We start from the raw sequence: 19,279 nt of genomic DNA on the forward strand, positions 1-19,279 counted from the left end.
GCCGCCCCGCCTCCCACCCCGTTCCTTCACCCTGCCGCCCCGCCTCCCGTCCCGCGCCGCCGCCCCGCCTCCCACCCCGTGCCTTCGCACTGCCGCCCCACCTCCCGCCCCGCACCGTCGCTCCGCCTCCCGCCGCGCGCCGCCTACCTTCCTCACCGCCGCACTGCCTCCCTGGGTCGCCTACCTTCCTCGCCGCCCCACCACATCCCACCGGCCGCCTAGAATCACCATGCTGTCGGCCGCTCCACGCCATTGCGGATCCAACCAGGCCCGAGGGAGGAGACCAGCCGGCTCTCTTCCTCCTCTCCGGCGAGGCGTGGGTTCCCCCTCCTCCGACGCGGACCAGCCACCCTGGATCCCAACCCGCACCGCCACCACCTCCGCTCTACACCGCGGGTGGATCCAGGCCGCCACTGCCGGCGCCGCGCCCCTAGGTTCCCCACCGAACTGCATCACCCATCCCCTGCTCACCTTCGTCCTTGTTTCATTTGCAGGCCACCCGTCGAGGGCATCTTTTGTCCCCGCCTTCCTCTCTCTTGATGGCCACGACCAGCCTCCATCTCCATCCTCTCTCGATTCAGCGCACTACGGGGGGCAAGGATGCAGTTTGCTGGCTTGTAGCGGCCCCTGCGTGTAGTTATCCGGCGGGCAGTGGCCCTGCGTGCAGTTCTCCGGGGGTAGAGGCCCGTGCTCATTGTCTCCAGTCTGCTTCGCCCTGGATCCACCCACTCGCAATGCATTGCTTCAAGTGAGCTCGCCTCCGTGCGGCCGGGCGGCGCGTCTGTGCTTTGCGGCATGTGCCAGTGTGTAGTTGGTGTGTAGTTGGGCGGGGAGTGCCATATCGTTCAGGATTGCATGTCCGACGCCTCTCTGTTGTACTCCTCTCTTCCCTACCCTGAGCGCAACGCAATTTGCTCGCCATTTTTGTTCCACTGAGATGCAGCACAGTTCAGTGCTCTGTGCAATTTTGTTCATGTTCAGAATTTGCATGTGCAGTATAGTTCAGAAGACATTTATTTCTGTTTTGTCAATTCAGTGCAAAAATCGGTGTCTTTGCTGCAGTTCAATTCACAAAAACTAACCCTCTCATTGCAGTAAGTGTGTTGCTGCATTAAAAATTAAATTTATTTTATGTAGTGCACTTTGTTGCCATGTGCAGAAAAATAACAATGAAAGAACAAATTTGATGCAGTATGCTTGCATTACTTAGTTTGTAAAATCTTTTCTTTATAAAAGCAGTGCACTCGGTGAACCGAAGAAGTACATTTTTTCAAACTATTGTAGCCCATTGTTAAAATCTTTGTGGTTTGCTTTATAAATCTGTGTGGTTCACTATGCAAAATAAAAAATGTTGCAGTACACTTGACCCGTTCGTGCAGGAAGTTATCACTAGTATTTAAAAAATTTGGAACAAAGATGCAGCAAAAAGGTTGAAGTTTCTTCATAAGGTTCACTATGTTTCCATTGTGCAGTAAAAAATTAGGAAGAAAATGCGGTGCACTTTGCATATTAAAAAAGTCCACTACAAAGGACTCTTCAATACAGTCCATTTCAAACAAAATGCAATTAAAAACATGACAAATGCAGTGCACTTTAGTCTAAAAAAACACTATGAAGGACTTTTCAGTACACACATTTTAAAACAAAAAATGCACTAAAAATCATGTAAATGTGGTGCACTTTGGTCCTGAAAAAAGTCCACTACGAATGACTCTTCAGTACAGTACATTTCAAATAAAAAGAATTTACAAAACATGCAAAAATGCAGTGCATTTTGTTCTAAAAAAAGTCCAACAGGAACGACTTTTTACTACACTCCATTTAAAAACAAAATGCATTTAAAATCACAGGCAAATGCGGTACACTTTGGTCTTGAAAAAAGTCTACTACGAATGACTTATCGTGCAATCCATTTAAAAACAAATTGTATTTAAAAATAATATGAAGTTCACTTGACCGTCTGATGCAGTGCGGTTTTCAGTCGGAAGGCGTGCGCTCTTCTTTTTTATGCAGTACACACGTTGATTTTGGCATCGCGAAAAACAGAGTGTCCGCTTTTTGGTAAAAATCAAAACTGCTCATAAACCATAAGGAAGTAGAGAGAGTGTTCTATATGAAAAAGTTGTGTTTCCTTGATATTTTTCTAACGGCATATAATTTGAATCATTCCGACAAATGGTTTGTAAAAATTACGCGACAAACGGCCGCTGCCACTCATCGCCAGCCGCACCATTTTCAAAATTAACTATAAACCATAAGGAATCTCAAAAACATTTCAACATATGAAAGTTGCGCCTCTTTCGTAGCTTTCCAACGGAGTATCAGACGCCTCGTTTCGACAAACAGTACAAAAAATGGAGTGAAAACAGTATGAAAATTGCTAAAAATTCAAAAAAAATAATTTCGTGATTTACTAAATTTAAAACTGCTCTTAAACCATAACGAATTAGAGAAAATAATAGATATGAAAAATACGCACCTCGATGATATCTTGCCAACGGCGTATCACTTGCTTCATTCTAACAAGCGCTTTAGAAAAAAACACGAAAATACGCTCGCTGCCACTCGTCGTGCGCCGCACCATTTTCAAAACTGCTCATAAGCCGTGAAGAATCGTGAAAAGTGTTCAATATGGTGAAGTTGCGCCTAATCCATAGCTTCTCAACAGTATATTACACGTCTCGCTCCGATAAACGGTTAAAAAACTAGAGCGAAAAAGGTATCAAAAAACACCGCGTGCGGATTTTTCGACACGAAGTTTAGTACTCCCTCCATCTCAGTTTACAAGTCCTATGTGTATACCTAGGTTGCCAATTTTATCATCTTAATATAAACTATATAACAAAAAATTATACCTTTTGAAAATAGAACATCTGAAGTTTATCTTGGTATGTTTTTTGTAATATATGACTTGTATTAGGTTGGTCAAATTGACGACCTAGGGGTATACGCACGCCCTGTAAACTGAGAGAGAGGGAGTAGTCTCTGTATTGCAGCACCCCTGCTACTGAAAGTGCGGTGCATTTACGTTAAGCGTGCAGTGTGAAAGTGTTATCAGAATAGTTATTTTGCTAATATTAGCATAATAGACCGGCTGTGTGTGTGTGTGTGTGTGTGTCCGTAATAATTATGTCCCATCCCTCCTTTAGTTAATTGAGCTCTTAATACAGGATCATTTAAGTCTGGTTTCTTTGTTATTGGGATAGGTGAACTCTTTAGGATCCATCCCCCAAAGGAACCGGACATGAGAATTTATCATCATTCGGCTCGAGCAAGAGTGAAAGAAATAAGACCGCGGAAGATCCTTAATAGAATTAAGGTTTATAATGACTCAATGACTCTAGGCAAGATAAGTTTTATCAGATTCTCTTTTCCGAAGTTGCACCTACAACTACTCATTGAAAATAGTCCTATTCTTATGGGTAAATGCTCAATATCCAAGTGGGCTTACAAATTTGATCATGATCAATTGCTTTGTGGATTGTCTCATGTTTCTTGATTAGTTGGTATTTATCCCCTCAATATCGCAAGTTTCTTACCTCCAAACAAAATATTTACTTGTTACTAATAAAAAATCAAAAAGTTTAGCCTACATTCTTCCTTAGATCCCTTCTTTTACTCCGATAGTATTGCGGATCACAATCGATGCAAAGAAAATGAATGCATTTCCATACTATAATAAAAAGGTAAGTGTAATAAATAGAGAACTGGTTCATGTCACATGACTTATTCCATTTTTACTCTATGGGATCTTACGGAGCCTGTTCATGGATGACATGGTTGCGGTATGATCATAGAATATGTTCTCCTCAAGTGAACCAGCCTATCCTTCCTAGGTAGGGGACTTACATGTTGATTGGATGCGGAGACACCTTTGGTTGTGAATTCTAATGTGGCAGATCCAATTCTTTATCTGCATGGCCAAATCAATAATTCAAGTCACACACTCCCATAATCCGCCTTTTTTCTTTCATAAAATTAACTTCAACTATTTGTATTGTATAAAAATACTTTGGAGTTGAAGAGAATTATCCAAATGACATGTGTTATTTTACAATAACCCATGCTTGTAGCAATGAAATACCAAAACCTACCCAATATGATATATGATAATTATAATTCTCTATGATATGCCTTCCCTATAAAGGACCCGAAATACCTTGCTTATGTATCATTGGAAAGTGCATTAACATAAATACTGCAGTAAGCAGAGGCAGTACAAAGGTATGTAAACTATAAAAAGGAGTCAAAGTGGATTGGCCCACACTAGCACTTCCATGTAATAACTCCACTAAGGCGATCCTATTACCGAAATGGCGTCAGGTACACCTATCACAATTTTGACTGCCCAATAGCCAATTTGATCCCAATGCAAAGAATAACCAATTACACCAAATGATGTAGTCAAAATAGCCAAAACCACACCTGTGACCCAAGTTAATTCACGGGGTTTTTTAAATACCCCTGTGAGATACACACGAAATACATGCATGATCATCATTAAAACCATCATACTTGCTGACCATCGATGAACTGATCGGATTAACCAACCAAAGTTGGCCTCAGTCATTATGTATTGAACCGAGGAAAAAGCCTCTGTAATGGTTGGTCGGTAGTAAAAAGTCATAGCAAAACTGGTAGCGACTTGTACTAGAAAACAAGTAAGTGTAATTCCCCCTAAACAATAAAATATGTTGACATGGGGAGGAACATATTTACTAGTTATATCATCTGCAATTGCCTGAATCTCAAGACGTTCCTCAAACCAATCATATACTTTATTGAGATAGGTAACTAACCCGAGTCCCCCTCTAAGAGCCGTATATGAAAATTTCATCTTACGGCTCAAGCAGAAACACAAAACATTTAAAAAAGGTTCAAAACTTCATCAGCCACTGAATTGGGTCGATTTGCCTTGAAGATATCAAATAAGAAAAATCCGGAATATCTTCTTTGTGATGATAATGCCAAAAAATCTCAAGTTGGTGCCTCTTTCTTTCTTCCTTTCCCTTATGTTGGTCATTAGAGGCTTCTTGACTTTTCTCTTCCCTATAAAGGATTTGTTTTTTATGCATAATATAGAAATTATCTTGTTGAGATCCTGTGAATCAGTTCAATTAAAAACTTAGATTCATACTAGAGCCACGATGATTTAGTCTCAAGCTAAACAAAAGGCAAGGGTACTTCGAATAAGAACCACTTGATAATCATTTATTGAATCAGTGTAATGACTCGACAAAATCGAGAGAGAAAAAGTTGTCTTTTGGGCAAACAAAATTGGAAGGAAGAAAATTTCTTTTTTATTTTTATTTAAGAACTACTTGAATTTTTCAGTCTGGTTGCGAGGCCATAATAGTGAGTATGAATCATAGTTCCATTTTTTTTACACACTCTATCTATTTCGTGTTCCGGATACTAGAATAAATAATATCTGATGAATTAGAATCATCTTGATAGAGATAACAGGCCCTTTCTATGTATTATCAATAGGATCAATTCTAGCAAGTCACACACTCATCTTTGAGAGATACTGAAACAAAAAAATTCCGTGGTCGAACTACCACAATATCTAGAAATGTAGATCTTAAACTAGAAAGGCTTTTTTGGATGGAAAAATTCTGACTTCTTAGTTTTAGTTAGTAGAAACCCGCATAACCAACTAAGAAGAGTTGTAGCCTAAGCCACCATGTTTGAGTATACATAACTTGGTATACCAAAGATTTGAACTTTGGACCCAAGATTACTACTCCATCATTTTAAAGTATTGTGGACACAAAATAAGTGTCACAGTGACTTTGAGAGTGTTGGTTTTATTTGTGCATTACATAGGGGGAAGAGGATTCATGGATTGAAGTTCTCCCCCTAAATATATGCCTACATCAAGACAAGACATGAAGTACATGCATGGATGGGTACTAGATTTCAGATGATGTTGTCAAGCTCCAAGATACCAAGTTCACGCCTAAGTTGACAAAATCTTGCTTCATCCAATGGCTTGGTGAAAATGTCTGCAAGTTGCATATCTGTACCAACATGAGAAATATCAACGTCACCCATTTCCACATGATCTCTCAAGAAATGATACCTAATATCAATGTGCATGGTGCGGGTATGATCTTTGGGATTCTCAGCAATATTGATGGCACTTTCATTGTCACATAGAAGAGGCACATGTCTATAGGTGATACCGTAATCCTTCAAAGTTTGCCTCATCCATAGTAATTGAGTTGCACAACTGGCGGTTGCAATGTATTCGGCTTCGGCAGTGGAGAGGGCAACACAATTTTGTTTCTTCAAGGACCAACTTACCAAGGAGCGTCCAAGAAATTGACATGCACCAAAGGTGGACTTACGTTCCACTTTGTCTCCATCCCAATCCGCATCCGTGTACCCAATGAGATCAAATGTAGCATCCTTGGGGGTACCATAGACCCAACTTTGGGGTGTGAACAAGGTATCTAATAATATGCTTAAGCGCCTTATGATGACTTTCCATAGGGGAAGCTTGAAATCTAGCACACATGCATACGCTGAACATGATGTCTGGTCTAGATGCACAAAGATAAAGCAATGAACCAATCATAGAGCGGTAAATAGATGGGTTGAAAGGGATATCGTTTGTGTCTTCGGTGAGTACATTTTTTGTTGCCATGGGTGTCTTACATGGACTAGCATCAGACATGCCAAACTTCTCTAGAATATCCTTGAGGTATTTTGCTTGAGGCAAGAAAATTCATTCTTAAAATTGTTGAATTTGGAATCCGAGAAAGAACTTCAAGTCCGCATTGAGTGACATTTCAAAATTCTTGGTCATGGAGGCCGCAAACTTCTTGCACAAATGAATGTTAGGAGAACCAGAAATGATGTCTTCTACATAGATTTGGCATAGGATCAAATAACCCTTGTCCCTCTTAGTAAAAAGAGTGGGATCAATCATCCCTCTCACAAAACCATCATCCAGTAGAAACTTCTTAAGATGGTCATACCAAGCAGAAGGTGCTTGTTTGAGGCCATGCAAAGCCTTGTGAAGTTTATACACATAGTCTTTGTGATCGGGATCAACGAACCCAGGTGGTTGTGGTACATATACTTCTTCTTGTAGAGGACCATTAAGGAAAGCACTCTTCACATCCATTTGATGTAATGTAAAACCATTGAAAGCAGCATAGGCAAGTAAGATGCGAATAGATTCAAGACAGGCAATGGGAGCAAATTTCTCATCAAAGTCCAAACCTTTAACTTGTGAGTACCCTTGAGCCACTAACCTTGCCTTGTTGCGGATGATTACACCATTCTCATCTTGCTTGTTCTTGAAAATCCATTTTGTTCCAATGACATTGTGTTCCGTAGTTGGTCTCTTGATTAATGACCACACTTGGTTGCGTTCAAAATTGTTCAACTCTTCTTGCATAGCAACGAGCCAATCATTGTCCACCAATGCATCTTGTACCTTAAGCAGCTCAAAACTAGAGACAAACGAGAAGTGAGCACAAAAGTTTGTCAAATGTTTACGAGTGACTCTACCTTCCGATATGCCGGTAAGAATTTGATCGACATCAACACGGCCGGCCACTCGGGGCATGATGGAGGTTAGAGTTTCACGAGGTTCAACTTCATGTCCATCATCCACATCTTCAACATATGGAACATTAATGTGTGGTGGAAGATCTTCTTCTTCATATTGCATTTGAGGTTCATCATCAAAGATTGTACTTTCTTGTTCTTGCTCTTGGTGATGAACTTGCTCTTGAAGAATTTGATCATGGTGAGGTACTTGATCTTCTTGTTGTACTTGAACTATGGGCACGGGTTGAGCAATAGGAGCTTGTGGTGGTATGGATGTTGAAGTGGTTTGATGATGTGTGAAACTTCCCTCTTCTTCTTCATCATCATGAGGTTCTTGTTCCATAGGAAGAAGAGCACCAACACCCATGGAAAAAATATCTTGAGAAGAATCTTCTTCACCTACATCACTTAGATCAACTTGCTCCCCGTGGGAGCCATTAAATTCATCAAACGCCATGTCACAAGTTTCTACAACACATCCGTTGGATTTGTTGTAGACTCTATAGGCATGATAGTTTGATCCATAGACAACAAATACGCCCTTAGTGGTTTTGGATTGAAATTTTCCTAACTGTTCTCTTTTGTTGAGGTTGAAACATTTGCACCAAAATACACGAAAGTACTTGACATTTGGCTTGTTCCCGGTTAGGAGCTCATATGGAGTCTTTTCCAATATTGTGCGGAGGAAGAGCCGGTTTGATGCATGGAATGCGGTGTTGACAGCCTCGGCCCAAAAACTATGTGGCGACTTGTATCCATCCAACATGGACCTTGCCATCTCCACAAGTGTACGGTTCTTCCTTTCGGCAACACCATTTTGTTGATGTGTGTATGGTGTGGAATATTGATGCTCAATCCCTTCATCACTGAGAAATCCTTCCAAGGTGTAGTTCTTGAACTCGGAGCCATTATCACTTCTTATTGCCAAGATTTCTTTGTCAAACTTGCGTTGTGCTTTCTTGGCAAAATAAATGAAGGTGATCTTCGTCTTGTCCTTGGACTTGAGGAAAACACCCATGTATATCTTGAGTAATCATCAACAATGACAAGTCCATACTTTTTCCCACCAAGACTATCCCATGAAGGAGGCCCAAAGAGATCCACATGAAGGAGCTCAAAAGGCCTTGAAGTAGACACGATATTCTTGGGTGGGTGCTTTGATTGACGTTGCTTCCCAGCTATGCATGCACTACACACACGATCTTTCTCAAAAGAGACATTTGTTAGCCCGAGGATGTGATTACCCTTTAAAAGATCTTGAAGATTTCTCATGCAGACATGGGCTAGCCGGCGATGCCATAGCCACCCCTTGTCGGCCTTGGCCATTAGACGAGGTGCATGGAATGTGCTCTCTTTCGAGAAATCAACCGTGTAAAGGTTGCCATCCAACTCTCCAACAAAGGCCACTTCGAGAGTATCTCTCTTAAAGACTATCACGTCCCTTAGTCCAAAGAGTGTATCATAACCAACAGAAGCCAATTGGCGAATAGAAAGCAAATGGTATTTAAGGGGTTGGACAAGCATGACATTTGCAAGAGACATGTCATTTGTGATAGCCACCTTGCCCAACCCGAGTACCTATCCTTTTGATCCTCCACCAAACATAATGCTCATAAATGGTTGAATAGCTTCCATGAAATCGTAGAGCAACTTGTTATCTCTGGTAATATGATTGGTATATCCACTATCGATTACCCATTTTACTCAACCAGAGAAAGCAACCTACACACAATTATGACTTGGTTAGAGGCACCGATTTTGCAATGGGACCTCTCAAGTTAGTCACAAGGGTCTTAGGGATCCAAATAGCATAAAACTAGAATGCATTTCAAGGACCAACAAATTTTGCATAAACTTCTCCATCCTTAGTTTTACGAAGTACATAGGATGGAGGCATGAACTCTTTTGGCTTGTTGAGAGTGGGCATGCCCCTTGTGGCCTTCCCACTCACAACCTTAGCCTTCTCCTTGTGTCCTTCTCGTACAAACATTTCTTTCAGAGGAGTGGTGCACTTTTGATAAGACGTCTTCTTCTTGCTTGTGCTTGGGTCAAACCAGAGCCCCTCTTTGGCAAACACTTCATTGTGTTGGCTCAATACCTCATCAAGGTTCTTTTGTCCTTGAGCATATGTCACGAGTCATTCCTCGAGTTTATCCTTGAGAAAGTGATTCTCCTCAAGAATAGATGCTAGGTCACCACTAGAGTTAGTAGTACAAGCATCAACATTGATAATAGGAGACAAATAAGCCTTGGCTAGAGTTTCAAGATACGTAAGCTTGAGCTTCTCAAAACTCTTTGTAAGAAGAGTGATCTCTTCTTCCTTAGTCTTGAGGGACACGGATAGAAGCTCACAATCCTTAGAGAGAGAAGCATGAGACTTCACAAGCGTACTTTTATCATTCATCAACTCTTCACAAGAGTTCTTAGCCTTTTTCAAGGAGGCAAGTTCTTTAGCATGAACATCAATGTTTGTACCAATTTTTAAGCATAGTTCATCATTTTCTGCTTCCTCATATTGGACTTTCAGCTCAAGGGTTTCGAGTTTCTTAATGGTGATGGTGTACTTACTCACCATCTCCATAAGCATATGAAACATAGTGAGCTTCTTTCCTTTGAGGGAGCACATGAACTTATTTTGTTTAGCAAGCATAGGATCATCTATATCATCATCATCATAATTATCTCTGCATCAAGATAATCATCACAAGGAGTAGACAGAGTGAAAAGAGGAGGATTTGATCGTGGGGTTACCTTGACCTTGTCAGGAGAGTTTTGGTCCTATCCATCTTCTACCACAGCCTTTGCCATTAGGCACTTGTGAGCGTTGCCCTTGTAGTCTTTCATATAGTTGTAGGTGACAACATCACCACTCTTGTTGACTAGCCTCAAGGTGTTTTGAGTATCTTGAGCAACTCCGGCAACACCACTAACATCATCCGGATCAGATTCTTCATGAGCTACCATTGCTTTCCATCTGTCCTCTTGAGCATGGAGTTCAAAGGATTTGGCAACTTCTTCTTGGGAAAGGTCTTGGGAAACCTTGGTTTATCTTCTCTCTTCTCATAAGGGCAATCGTTGGAGAAGTGGTTGGTTTCATCACAGTTGTAGCATTTTCTCACTTTCTTCTTTTGGAATCTTCCCTTGAATTTTCCCGCGCTAAACTTCTTGACAAAGAGGGCAATGTCTTCATATGAAGGGCTCTCATCGGAGTCAAACTCATCATCATCTTCTTCTTCTTCACTTTGCTCTTATTCACATACATGTTTGGCCTTCAATGCAAGATTTATCTTTGATGTTGAGGTACCATGCATGGCAAGATATTTTGTAGCATTTGCCTTTGACACTTCAAATAGTTGGAAAGTGGATATGATGTCATCCGGAGTCATTTCTTTGAATCCATGGTGTTGTCTTATGTCCCACACCATTTGGTGATGATATGGAGCAAGATCATGAAGTACCTTGTCCACGAGAAATCGCTTAGTCAAGTTGAATCCATCTTGTGTCTTGTCACACTCACAGGACTCGATGTCAGCGGTCAGAGTCATGAGATGCTCAAGGAGCTGCTTGGGAGATTCACCTTTCTCCATACAATTTTTTTGCAATTGACCCTTGGCAATTTCATATTGAACAAGACGGAGAGTAGAGGTACTGGTCTTTGTCCTCACAATGCTATCCCATAATTCCTTGGCACTTGTGATGTGAATGTATGGTCTCCTTTGCTTGTCAGTCATACCTCTCCTTATGCACATGGTTGATGTGTCATTGAGATTCTTGTCATATATCTCTCTTGGTGTAAGATTCTTTGGGTCAACAGCTTGGTACCCATACTCCAAGATCTCCAACATCTCATCATTCCCTTGAAGATGATCCTGCATAGCAACTCTCCATAAAGCAAAATCGGTAGTGTCATCTAGTTAAGGAGGTTTGCCTTGAGTATTATACTTTGCTTTCACTATTTGAGGTCTTGCATAAATCCAAGGAACACTAGAGTGTTCATTGCTAGGAGGTTGTTGGCCAAGTGAAGGAGTAGGCACAGTTGGCCTCGAGGCCGCACCACCAGAAAGTGGTGCAAGCATCGTGGTTAATGTGGCTAGCCTCATTTGGACCAAGGCCTCAAGAGAAGCATCATGCTCCTCCTTTTGCTTAGCAATGGCCCGTTCCAGATCCTCAGAAGTAAAAGAATTGACTTCCGTAGAAGCCTCACCCTTATCCTTCGCATCCACAACAGTGGGAGTCCCATCGGGGTTCATATCGCTCTAGGGCAGTTAATCCACAAGAATAGAGCACGAGGCTCTGATACCAACTGAAAGGATCGAGATGGATCTAGGGGGGGTGAATATGTACAATTACAAATTTTAATTGTTACTTAGAAATTTTAGGCAATAATGCGGAATATGAAAGTGAGCCTAACAATTGCAAGTATGATGCTAAGAGCTAAGCAAGGTAAACAAGTAACACTAGTAGGTGAGTAAGCAAGCACAATATGATATAAGTAAAGACTAAGAGACAAGTAACCACAAGTAGGAAGTTAGGGTTAGGGATAACTGCAACTTCGAGAGACGAGGATATATGCCGATGTTCACTTCCTTGGAGGGAAGCTACGTCACCGTTAGAGAGGTGGATGTTACCACGAAGGCACACCAACGCAATGAAGGCTCACCCTATTCTCCCTTTGGGACAACACCACGAAGGCATTTCTTAACCACTAGTAGTAGACCTTGGGGTGGTCTCCAAACCCTCACAAACTTTCCGAGGGTAATCACAATGATCGATTCCTCGCCAAAAAACTCCTACCGCCTAGGAGTCTCCAACCTCCAAGAGTAACAAGATCCAAGGGGAAAACTCAAGACTTGCTCAAATCACGATTTGCTTCGGTCACAAGGAGAGGGAGAAGATATTTATTTTGATTGGAACAACTCTTTCAAACTCTTAAGAATCGAACCGGGATCTAGGATTTTGCGTGTGAGCAAGATAGAGGGGGCACTAGTGTTCTTGGGCATGTTGGAGTGAAGTGTTCGACCTTATCTCGAAGAGGTAAGGAGCTATTTATACCCACAATAGATTCGAGCCGTTTGGTGCAGAGGTTGACTTGCCCGGATGATCTGGAGTACCATCCGGATGATCTGGACAACGTACGGATGATATGACTATAGGCCCGGATGTAAGAGGTAGCAGCAGAGCTGTGAAGAGGTCGGGCGGTCCGGAGGACAGCCCGGATGATCTGGACAAAGCCTGGATGATCTAGATGAACATCCGGATGATCCAGCTTCAGCCACCAGGGTTCTGTGAAAATAGGAGCTATATTACCCGGACGATCAGGGACAAGGTCCGGACGATCCGGGCACAACCCGGATGATCCGGATGAATGTCCGGACGATCCGGCTTCATCCACCAGGGTTTCTGTGATAAGAGGAGCAATATTACCCGGATGATCCGGGACAAGTTCCGGACGATCCGGGCATCGTCCGGATGATCCGGCTAAGAGTATGTATGTGGAGAGAATGGAGAGTAGGTTTTGGCTAAGTAGTTGCTAGGAATTTTTGGTCTTTGTGAAAACTACTTGTGAGGTAGATTGTGAGCAAGCCTTGAACCTACACCTCGGATTCCCTCTTAATAGTGCGGGATCCTTATTACTCAAGAAATGTATAAAAGAGCAAGATGTTTTGTCTTTGTTTGCTTCTTTACTCATTGGTAATTTGCTTGAGCAATATCCCATTTGATGTGTTCATAATGCACATTAAAACCAAGTGAACTAATGACCTGTGTATATACTCAGCAAACATAGTTAGTCCCCTATATGTAATTTGTCATCAACATCAAAAATACACTTCAAAGCAAGATTGCACTTTCAGATACAACCATAAAAGATTATAACTCGATCCATGTTGAAGATACAAACGGCCAAATCACATAAATTATACAACTCAGATGGAAACACTGACACAATGAGTTCCCACAAGATGCACACGTGGTCATCGTGTCATGGAACATAACCGACGCCCTTTTCACCAGTAGAGTCACCCCTTGTCAGAAAGCTATTTTTAGTTTAACATATCAAACCCATCAAGCTACGCATGAAGGGCGGTTAACCAGCTATGCCACGTGGCGCAAGCTGGTTGGCCGTGGTGAGAAATCTTTTGGAATTTTTTTAGATGAAGGTGTGGATTATTTTTTATGTGTTATTTTTTCTTTTTAGATGGAGGTGAGGACCTCTAGTATTTTTTAAATGGAGGGTTATGCAAAGTGGCACTCGCTGGTAGGCCGCGGTGGTATTTTTTTCTTTTTTAATTTTTTAGATGAAGGTGAGAATTTTTTTCTGAGAGGTTTTCTTAGACAGAGGCGAGGACTCTGTATTTTTTTAAATAGAAATGGCACATAACTTTCTTTTAAGCGGCACCCCAACTACTAGTTTCCATTATACGCTTGCCATCTCACCTCTTGAAGGCTGCTTTTGTTGAACAGGAACCAATGTGGCAAAGGAGCAAAGATGATGTAAATTAGAGACTCATTGTCGTTCAAATTATCAAGCAACTAGTTGCGTTATCAAACAATTAATTTGCATTTCTTCGATAAAATATTAAATTTTAATTATTTTTAACCCCTCCGAGGCTACGCCGAAACACGTAAAGATATCCAACACACAAATTACCACTACTTACAAGACTGGATAAAAAAATTGATGCACCCGCAACCTTCATTTTCCATAAGTTTGTTTTTAAGTCATGCATGGTAATATAACTCAAGATCTTATTTAGGAAGTTAAGACATATTTTGAGACGGAGATAACATAAGTTTGTTGCTAGTTAGCAATTATTATTATGTTGGCGATTAGATTCTTAAGAGTATGTCAAGTCTTTTGTATAAAAGAGACATCATGTAGTGATCCATAATTAATCCGTGAATTAGTTCAAAGACACAAATTAAAGCCTCAGAGTCTACAATCACGCCAGAGCTAGGCCCTCACAGCAGCTAAACGAGGGTGAGTGTCAATCCCCTGTGGCAAGATCTTTACGAATTGTAGCACATGGCATTCGACGTGCCATTGTATCAAATGCATGTGAGCCACAAGTATGACACATGAGAAAAAATGATTCTTCCATAAAAGAGAAGATAGCAAATCAGAATCGACTATAGTAGTTGTATTTGCTGAAGAAGCAGGTATCCAATCAAGTTAATAAATGCAGTGCACTGGATCACTTTCACTACAACAATGTCCAACATATAAGCATATGCCCTTTCGAAGCCTCTCTCAGTTCTAGTGATGGTAATCTAGCAATGGTGAATAGAGACCGTCCATATACCCAGAGAGTAGATATTGTGTTGTATAGGCTTGGGAGGCACCAGAAGTCATTTTATAGCTAGGCAACGAGTGTATGCGACAAGATAGGTCCCTTAAACATTATTAACTGGTTCCAGATGAGCGTCATTTGCAAACTTGCCATGTCAGAAAGCATGACCATGTACCAAGGGACGCCATGTCACTCTAGAATGGTAGCAGTGCCATGCAATCTAACCCCCAGCTTGAGCACTAAAAGTTCACATAGATGTTACTATCAACGCTACTGCTGCCCCGAGTTGCTCGTGGTGTACATGTGTGATCACCTAGCTAGGTGCAGGATGCTCTCAAAGTCTCAATAAGCTTTGGCATACATGAGCTGAGCAAGAGTTTCATGAGTATCTTTGTTAGTCTATCTATTATTCATCGCTAATGGCAAGGGAATCTTCAACATCTAGTCCATGTTAAAATAATCTAAGTCGGGCACACAAATAAATCCCAGGAGAGCACTCTATGGAGTGGCATATACATATGCTCGATATAACCTTGGATGTATTTTTGTGCTTCCATGTCCAAGATTCCCCTAAAAGCTGCTATCGTCAGGGATCCTAAAGCTTCATACAAAACTGAGACATAGAACAAAATCATTGAACTAGCGAGACTTCGCCCATGAAATGCTACATGTGCAAAACAAACAACCCGAGTAGTACATAGAGCTGAAACCAGAGTCCGAGAGGAACACAAGAGATTGCTGAAAAACAAAGCAAGTGATTAGCCAGCCGTTGATCATACAACAAAGACTATTTTTACAGACCATAAGCCTTACAAATTTATATACGCATACACAAATATATGATCTATAAAATGCAGATGTGGTAGTTAACTTCAAAAGTTTATTCTTAATATTTACTGAGATGGTACAGACTATAATTTTCATGTTTTGGCAAATTAGGACTGAAGTATCCCCGACCTCATATCTCTACAATAAAGACCAAGATAGCATATCATAACTCACTAGAAGAGAGTACCACATGAGCTAAAACTGAAAACAAGGGTCCGTTCATATAAATAAATAAACGCAACGAGGCACCTTCACAGCAACAACACCCAAGAAACAAACATGCATACGTTGCAAGCCTCTTAGCTCCAGTTACTCCAGTTCAAGCCTCTTAGCTCCAGTTGCTCCAGCAATGATGCATGGAGCTCGTTCGTATATCCAAAGAGTGGAGATCGACGTTTTATGTAAATGAGTCGTGTATGCTTGAAAGGCACCAGGAAACATTTTACTGCAACTTTGTTCACAATCGGAATCATTTTACGCTGCTGGGTAGCCCGCCCACATGTACGAGTAATTTAGTCCATTCGCAATCATGGTATGATCAACGTTGCATCAAAATGATGCCTTGGACTCCATATTGCTAGTGATCATGTCACAACTTTGATCTTTGGGAGCGTAATCTGCCAGGGAGGACGGATTAGGATCAACATGGGAGTACTTGAGAGAAGTGGGAGGGCAGATGCAGCTAGAGCTGGAGAGGCAGGGGGCCTTGGTCGGAGCGCAGTCCTTGGTCGAGTCGGCGACGAAGATGCCGATGTCATAGTCGGCTACACCGGTGAAGAGGAGTCCTTGTCTTTATCACCAAGTCTTGTGGAATATTCCTCGTTTATGTCATGGGCTGCCCGAAGTGGCCCATTAGTGAACCGCCATGGGGGTCCTCGGCCCGACCAATTGGTCGGGAGATGACGTGATGAGTACCCCCTAGCCCAGGACACCGTCACTTTGGCCCATTTGGCATCTTCCTCAATCTTCTCCATCGACGCAATTTGCACATTTGCTATTTTTATGAACTCAATCCGAACATGTCATCATCTTATAGGTAAACTAAAAAAATATAGTTTGTTGAACTACTTTGACGCCCTCCAACCTGCCATGGTGAAGCCCAACAACATACAAAAGGAAAGGCACCCAGAGGGCGTGAGGGTATTTTACCACTGGATTTTATCAGCGAGCAAGGAGTTGGTTCGGAGAATGTATGTGGACGGCAGCTGCCCGATGTGCGTTCGATCAAACTTATCCTTGATGTACCGTTTTTTCTCTGCTACAGGTCAAGCTATTGTGGATTTTATAGCTCATGATCATTTAGGGCATCTTCAACGGCAACCCGTAAATTTCCTCCCACATCTGTCTGCGGACAGGTGGGGACCAGTCAGTGGACACGGATGTGAGACGCCACTATCCAACGCTGCCCGTATACATCCGACCAACAATTTGAACTAATCGGATGAAATTCGTTCAAAACTTCAAATACAGCCGGATTTCATTACATGTACATCAACTAAGTGGTGCTAGTTCGTCTATAGAGGTATAATTAATACCTAATCTAAATGGTCTCCGGCGCCCGTTCCTCGTGTCCGGTCATGAGCTCCGGGAACTGAAACTCCGCCTTCTCCAGCTCTGCCTCGGCTTCTCTATCTTTGCCTCTGTAACCTTCGCCTCCAGAGCCCCGGGGACCGAAGCTGTCCACCTCCATGTCGTCGCCAAGCGGCTAACCGGTCGACGATGTTCAGCCCATCAAGCTTGGCTTCAATGGAAGGTGAGGAGCGGTGGCCTTCTTGGCACCCGAGCGGCGGCGACCTACAGTGCACTACTCTTCCTTGCTGCCGGCAGTGCCCGCGAATGTGTCGGCTTCATGGTCATGGCGGCGGAGGAGGAGGCTGGCACGGAGGACGAGGAAGGTGGCGGTGGCTCATTGTCGATCGCGTCCTCCATTGGGATGTCGTCGTCCTCACTCCTCCCGCTGCCTGCCTACCAGCTAGTCGGCAGCAATGGCGGCCATCTCCTTCTTCTGGTCCGGCGTCAGCCCATCCTAGAGAGCTTTGGCGGGGAAGAATCCATGGCGAGAGTGGTGTGGCGAGGGATCAGAGGTGGATGGCTGCGGCTATGGCCGAGGCAGCGGTTTATATTGCAATCACGGGTGGCAGTGGGACAAACGGGTGGCGCTGGAGGAGATGCCTCGGCAAACGCGTGCCATCAATGTGGGCGGCAGACGGACGGACGAGTGATCGTCGTGTCGTTTGAACGCTCAACAGTCGCCTGTACTGGGAAGCGGCACGGCCGGCGCACCGCTTTAATGCCGACACCAGTGAGCGGTCGCGTCGGCACTGGCCGGCCATGAATGCGGCACCAACGCTCCAAAGCGGCGCTAACCGTTTCGAGCGGGAAGCGCGCAGGAGGGGGAGGGCCTCACAACGGCTAGATGAGGATGAGTGTCGATCTCTGGTGGCAAGATCTTTACGAATTCTAGCACATTACATTCAACATGCAACTATCAAATGCATGTGAGCCACAAGGATGATAGATGAAAACAAATGATTCCTCCATAAAGGCGAAGATAAAAAATTAGAATCGACTTTAGTAGTTGTTGTATTTTCTGAAACTGAAGAAGCGTGCAGCCAATCAAGCTAATAAATGCAGTGCACTTACTCATTTCACGATAACAATGTCCAACATATAAGCATATGCCATTCGAAGTCTCTCGGTTCCCATGATGCTAATCTGGCAATGGTGAATACAGACCCTCCCACATACTTACAGTGTTGTGCGGGCTTGAGAGGCATCGAGAATCATTCTATAACGAGGCAGCCAGCATCTGCAATCAGTTCTGTCTATTCAACATTATTAACTAGATCCAGACAGGCACCATCTCCAAACGCGCCATGGCAGACAGAGTGACCGTGTACCAAACTGAGGGTTGTGACTCCAGAATGGTAGCAGCGCCATGCCATCCACCTTGTTCCTGCCGGAAATGTATGATTACCTAGGTGTTGAATGTCATCAATCAGCGTTGGCATACGGGAGTTGAGCAGGAGGTTCATGAGTATCATTGTTAGCATGTCTCTCCTTCGTCATCAATTGCAAGGGAAATTTAAACAACTAGTCCATGTTAAGATAATCTTAAGTCGAACGGACACAAAAGTAAATCCCAGGAAAGCACTCTATGGAGTGGCATATACATATGCTCAATATAACCTTGGATGTATTCTTGTGCTTCCATGTCCGAGATTCCACTAAAAGTTGTTATCATCAGGGATCCTAAAACTTCATACAAAACTGAGACATGGAACAAAATCATTGAACTAGCGAGACTTTGCCCACGTAATGCTACATGTGCAAAACCAACAACCAGAGTAATACATAAAGCTGAAACCAGAGCTAAGTCAATAGGAATATAATAGGTTGCCGATAAAGAAAGCAAGTAAACGTTCAGTTTCAAACTAGAAGACATGTACTAGCCAGCCGATGATCATATAACGAAGACTATTTTTACAACACCACAAGCCTTGGAAATTTATATACGCATACACAAATATAGATTTATAGCAGATGCTGTAGTTAACTTCAAAAGGTTTTTCTTTTGCATATTTACTGAGATGGTA

Source organism: Triticum aestivum, chromosome 7B (genome assembly GCF_018294505.1).
Source record: "Triticum aestivum cultivar Chinese Spring chromosome 7B, IWGSC CS RefSeq v2.1, whole genome shotgun sequence".
NCBI lineage: Eukaryota > Viridiplantae > Streptophyta > Magnoliopsida > Poales > Poaceae > Triticum > Triticum aestivum.